The 6,000-nt window shown below is 50.5% G+C and overlaps 1 long non-coding RNA gene across 2 annotated transcripts in view; it reads left to right on the forward strand.

Moving 5' to 3' along the window:
- The window catches only part of LOC135570982 (uncharacterized), an 80,242-nt gene extending 74,512 nt beyond the window's left edge, over window positions 1-5,730 (forward strand). For both annotated transcript variants that reach the window (XR_010463615.1, XR_010463614.1), the window contains 3 exons: window positions 4,553-4,582; window positions 4,814-5,146; window positions 5,575-5,730. This is a non-coding gene — a long non-coding RNA (uncharacterized LOC135570982). The remainder of the gene's footprint in view (window positions 1-4,552; window positions 4,583-4,813; window positions 5,147-5,574) is intronic.
- The last annotated feature ends 270 nt before the right edge of the window (window positions 5,731-6,000 follow it).

Genomic DNA, 6,000 nt, shown 5'->3' on the forward strand with positions numbered 1-6,000 from the left:
TGGTGCAGAGGAGTCAGGACAGTAGAGATGAGTAACACATGTAACTTTACTCAAATATTGCAATAACGTGTCGTAAATACCGAGCCCACAGTAACAGACCAAACATACATAAAACAATCCAGCACAAAAACCATGGGGAAAACAGAGGGTTAAATAATGAACATGTCATTTGGCATTGGAACCAGGCGTGTAAAACAAAGACAAAACAAATGGAAAATGAAAAGAGGATCGGCGATGGCTAGAAGGCCGGTGGCGAAGGCTAGAAGGCCGGTGACGTCACTGCCCGAACAAGGAGCGGGACCGACTTCTGTGGAAGTTGTAACAGTACCCCCCCTTGACGCGCAGGGCGATCCGGATGGAGACGGTGGAACTCCCGCAGCAACGAAGGGTCCAAAACATCCTCCACCGGCACCCAGCATCTCTCCTCCGGACCGTACCCCTCCTACTCCACGAGGTACTGAAGGCCTTTCGCCCGATGCCTCGAGTCCATTATGGCTCGAACAGCACACGCCGGGTTCCCCTCGATGTCCAGAGGGGGTGGAGGAATCACCTGCACCTCAGACTCCTGGAGTGGACCAGCCACCACCGGCCTGAGGAGAGACACATGGAACGAGGGGTTAATACGGTAATCGGGAGGAAGATGTAACCTGTAGCAAACCTCGTTCACTCTCCTCAGGACTTTGAATGGCCCCACAAACCGCGGGCCCAGCTTCCGGCAGGGCAGGCGGAGGGGCAGGTTTCGGGTCGAGAGCCAGACCGGGGCCTCACTGCGGTGGCGGAGGTGAAAACCCAGTGGCGGAGGTGAAAACCTGAGGTAAGGCTGACCGAGACCCCCTAGACGTTCCATAAACGCCCTCCAGACCCTTGACGTGAACTGGGGACCTCGATCAGACACTTTAACCTCTGGCACCCCATAGTGCCGGAAGACGTGTGTAAACAGGGCCTCCTCAGTCTGTAGGGCCGTAGGGAGACTGGGAAAAGGAAGGAGACGGCAGGACTTAGAGAACTGATCCACAACGACCAGGACCGTGAGGGAGGAAGATCCGTGAGGATGTCCACCGACAGGTGAGACCACAGTCGTTGTGGAATGGCTAAGGACTGTGGGCTCTGTACGTAACGCCCCCTCGATGTCCGCGTCCAGCTCCCACACTACCGGTGCCACCAGGCAAGAGGTCAGAAGTTCGGGCGTGTGAACTATGGACCGCTCCTCTGATCTATGATCAGTGATCTATGGACCGCTCCGTCTCCTCGCTGCCCAGATGTACTCCAGATTGCGGTGGTCAGTCCAGATGAGAAAAGGGTGTTTAGCCCTCTCAAGCCAATGTCTCCACGCCTTCAGAGCCTTGACAACAGCCAACAGCTCCCGGTCCCCCACATCATAGTTTCGCTCCGCCGGGCTGAGCTTCTTCGAAAAGAAAGTACAGGGGCGGAGCTTTAGTGGCGTACCCGAGCGCTGAGGGAGCACGGCTCCTATCCCAGATCCGGATGAGCCAGCAGGGGAGCCGAGGTAAACGGAGCCCTCAGGTGACCAAAAGCCCTGTCCGCTTCAGCCGTCCACTGCAGTCGCACCGGCCCCCCCTTCAGCAGTGAGGTAATGGGAGTCGCCACCTGACCAAAGCCCCGGATAAACCTCCGGTAGTAGTTGGCTACCTGACCAAAGCCCTGGATAAACCTCCGGTAGTAGTTGGCTACCTGACCAAAGCCCTGGATAAACCTCCGGTAGTAGTTGGCTACCTGACCAAAGCCCTGGATAAACCTCCGGTAGTAGTTGGCTACCTGACCAAAGCCCTGGATAAACCTCCGGTAGTAGTTGGCTACCTGACCAAAGCCCTGGATAAACCTCCGGTAGTAGTTGGCTACCTGACCAAAGCCCTGGATAAACCTCTGGTAGTAGTTGGCAAACCATAGAAACTGCTGCACCTCCTTTACCGTGGTGGGAGTCGGCCAATTACGCACAGCTGAACTGTAGTCACTCTCAATCTCCACCCCTGAAGTGGAAATGCAGTCACTCTCCATCTCCACCCCTGAAGTGGAAATGCAGTCACTCTCCATCTCCACCCCTGAAGTGGAAATGCGGTCTCTCTCCATCTCCACCCCTGAAGTGGAAATGCAGTCACTCTCCATCTCCTCCCCTGAAGTGGAAATGCGGTCACTCTCCATCTCCACCCCTGAAGTGGAAATGTGGTACCCTAAGAATGAGACGGACTGTTGGAAGAACAGACATTTCTCAGCCTTGACGTACAGGTCAGGCTCCAACAGTCGACCAAGTACCTTGTGCACCAGGGACACACACTTGGCGCGTGTAGCGGAGTATATCAGAATGTGGTCGATATATACACCACTACACCCTGCCCGTGCAGGTCCCGGAAAATCTCGTCTACAAAGGCCTGGAAGACATCAACCCGTACGGCATGACAAGGTACTCATAGTGCCCTGAGGTGGTACTAAATGACGTCTTCCACTCGTCCCCCTCCCGGATACGCACCAGGTTGTAAGCGCTCCTGAGATCCAATTTTGTGAAGAAGCCCTTTGCATTGACTCTATCGCACTGGATATGAGAGGCTGGAGGTAGCAGCAGGCAGTATCAGTGTGAACACATCTGATTGGACTAGATCCATGTTGAGGTGAGACACGTCTGATTGGATTAGATCCATGTTGAGGTGAGACACGTCTGATTGGACTAGATCCATGTTGAGGTGAGACACGTCTGATTGGACTAGATCCATGTTGAGGTGAGACACGTCTGATTGGACTAGATCCATGTTGAGGTGAGACACGTCTGATTGGATTAGATCCATGTTGAGGTGAGACACATCTGATTGGACTAGATCCATGTTGAGGTGAGACACGTCTGATTGGACTAGATCCATGTTGAGGTGAGGCACGTCTGATTGTACTAGATCCATGTTGAGTTGAGACACGTCTGATTGGACTAGATCCATGTTGAGGTGAGACCATTCCATGTCTTTATTGGTTTGTATGAGAAGGCAGTTTGGGAGAAGGTGGTGGACCATTTGAGGAGTCTATAGTTCCCCTGGTGGAGGTTCTTGGAACACTGATATTTAAGTCTGAGGTTGATGAAAACAAATATGGTGCTGCAATGTTGTGTGTTATCTTGAATACCAGGCAGATGTTGGAGTACAGAATTAAATCGAGAGGAGAGGGGGAGGAGAAGAGAGGGGGAGTAGAGGAGAGGAGAAGAGAGGGGGAGTAGAGGAGAAGGGGGAGGAGAGGAGAAGTGGGGGGGGTAGAGGAGAGGAGAAGGGGAGGAGAGGAGAAGCGAGGGGGAGAAGAGGAGAAGGGGAGGAGAGGAGAAGTGGGGGGGGTAGAGGAGAGGAGAAGGGGAGGAGAGGAGAAGCGAGGGGGAGAAGAGGAGACGAGAGGAGAGGGGGAGAAGAGGAGAATGGGAGGGGAGGAGAGGAGAGGAGAAGAGAGGGGGAGAAGAGGAGAATAAAGGGTCAGAAGAGGAGAAGGGGAAGAGGAGAGGGGGAGATGAGGGGGAAGAAAAGGGCAGAAGAGTAGATGATAGGCAGAATAGAAGAAGAGATGGGGAGAAGAGGAGAAGAGAGGGGAGAAGAGGAAAGGGGGAGAAAAAGTAGGGAGTGGAGGGGAGGGGAAGAAGAGGAGAGGGGGAGGAGAGGAGAGGAGAAGAGAGATTGGGAGAAGAGGAGAACAGAGAGTGTGAAGAGGTGAGGAGAGAGAAGAAGAGGAGAGGAGGAGAAAAGGGGGTGAAGAGGAGAATAGAGAGGGACAGAAGAGGAGAAGAGGGGGAGAAAAGAGACTGGGAGACGAAGAGAGGAGAAGAGGAAAGGGGGAGGGGAGGAAGAGGAGAGCGGGAGAAGAAGAGAGAGAGGGGAGGGGTAGAATTGCGGAGAAGAGGGAGAGAGGGGGAGAAGAGTAGAGGGGGAGTTGAGGACAACAGAGGGAGAGAAGGGCAGAAGAGAGGTGGTGAAGATGAGAGGGGGAGAAGAGAAGGGAGAAGAGTAGAGGAGAGGGGAGAGGAGAGGGGAGGAGAGGAGAAGAGAGGGGGAGAAGGGGGAGAAGAGGAGAAGAGAGGGGTTGAAGAGGAGGAGAGAGGGGTTGAAGAGGAGGAGAGAGGGGGTGAAGAGGAGAGGGTGAGAAAAGGAGAAGAGAGGGGAGAAGAGTAGAGGAGAGGGGGAGTTCATTAACTCAATTCTACTGTCAATGTTTGTCTATGGAGATTGCATGGCCGAGTGCTTGATTTTATACATCTGTCAGGAAGGGGTGTGGCTGAAATAGAGTCCACTAATTTGAAGGGGTGTCCACATACTTTTGTATATATAGTGTATGTACACATGGGTCTTGTTGCACCATACCAACGATAAGCCTGTCTTCCTCATCACATCATGAAAGGTCATGTTGATGTTCATTTAACCTCTGTCTCTCTCTTCCACTGACTCCTCCCTTTCTCCTTTGTTTCTCTCTGTCTCTGTCTCTCTCTTTCTCCTCTGTCTGTCTCTTTCTTTCTCCTCTGTCTCTCTCTTTCTCCTCTGTCTCTCTCTTTCTCCTCTGTCTCTCTCTTCCTCCTCAGATCTCCAGGCTCAAAGCGTCAGTCCACCAGGTAGGTAGAGTATAAATCTACAGTGATTATAGCAGTTCAATATTAGTCAACTTTATTATCCCACAAGGAGAAATTAATGTGTCCATACAAACCATTCTAAAACCCAATAACAAGTAGTGTTTTATGGAACTACTAATACTTGTCAACCACAAAGCATCACTGCTGTTAGAATAACAGAATCACTGTCATCATCTGTCCTCACCACTGTGTTTTCCTCTCTGCTGTTTACAGCTGAATACTCAGTCAGACTGGTGGATGGGACCACTTCCTGTTCTGGGACAGTGGAAGTCTTCTACAGAGGAGAGTGGTTGGGTATATGTCCTAGTTGGTGGAGCATAATGAGAGAGACGTGGTTGTGGGACATGAGAGAGACCAAGGTTGTGTGTAGAGAGCTGGACTGTGGGAATCCTGTAGCTGAATCTAGAGGACCTCTGATTGAAGATGGAAGAAGAGGAGTCACACTATATAGTAGTTGCTATGGAGATGAGTCTTCTATTAGACAGTGTGGCATAGGAGGACCTGGTTTCTGTTATGGTGGATATTATCATCATGTGACCTGTTCAGGTAAGAGACTGGTCATATTGAGAGATTTATTTATACATTATACAATATTACCATGTATCATGTTTTATGTGTTTTTATTTCATTTAAATAGAGGGAGAGATGTCAGATGTATTTAAACATTATATTTGTGTTTGTCATATTGGTTTATTGGAGATGTTCATGGGCAGATCATTGTAGTTCAGATGGTACTGAAGTGAAACTGCCTGATGGATGTCCAGCTGTTTATTTTCTATAATGTGAAGTGAACTTATTCCTGTCTCCTGCCTGCATTATTCCCAACCCGATCCTGAGTGACTAAGAACTCATTTCTACCTCTTACAGTATCAAACATAGCAAACTACAATCTTTTATCCAACATATTTGTGTTTAGTCCTTGACAGTGTCATCAACAAAACTGATTGAATGTTCAACCAACTCTTTTTCTCCAGAGTCTGTGCGGCTTGTGGGTGGAGCTGGTCTCTGCTCTGGGAGAGTGGAGGTGAAGTCCAATCAGTCCTGGGACTCAGTGTGTGAAGCTGACTTTGACCGGCAGGATGCAGAGGTAGTCTGTGGGGAGCTTGGCTGTGGGGCTCCTGCAGCTCTACAGGGGGCTCTATGGAGAAGGTGAGGGTCAGACCTGGGATAAAGAGTTCCAGTGTAAAGGCAATGAGTCCCTTCTCCTGGACTGTGACACCTCAGACAGAGAAAACAACACCTGCCTACCTGGTAATGCTGTTGGACTCACCTGCTCAGGTAAGAAACAGTTTGTCACTCAATCAACATTGTTTCTCACCTAGAGTGAAGAATATGAGAGACAATATAGGTGTGTTTTAGTGAGAAAATAGTAAGATTACTGTCTCTCTCTTTCTTTTCTC

The sequence above is a fragment of the Oncorhynchus nerka genome, unplaced genomic scaffold, assembly GCF_034236695.1.
Source record: "Oncorhynchus nerka isolate Pitt River unplaced genomic scaffold, Oner_Uvic_2.0 unplaced_scaffold_865, whole genome shotgun sequence".
Classification (NCBI taxonomy): domain Eukaryota; kingdom Metazoa; phylum Chordata; class Actinopteri; order Salmoniformes; family Salmonidae; genus Oncorhynchus; species Oncorhynchus nerka.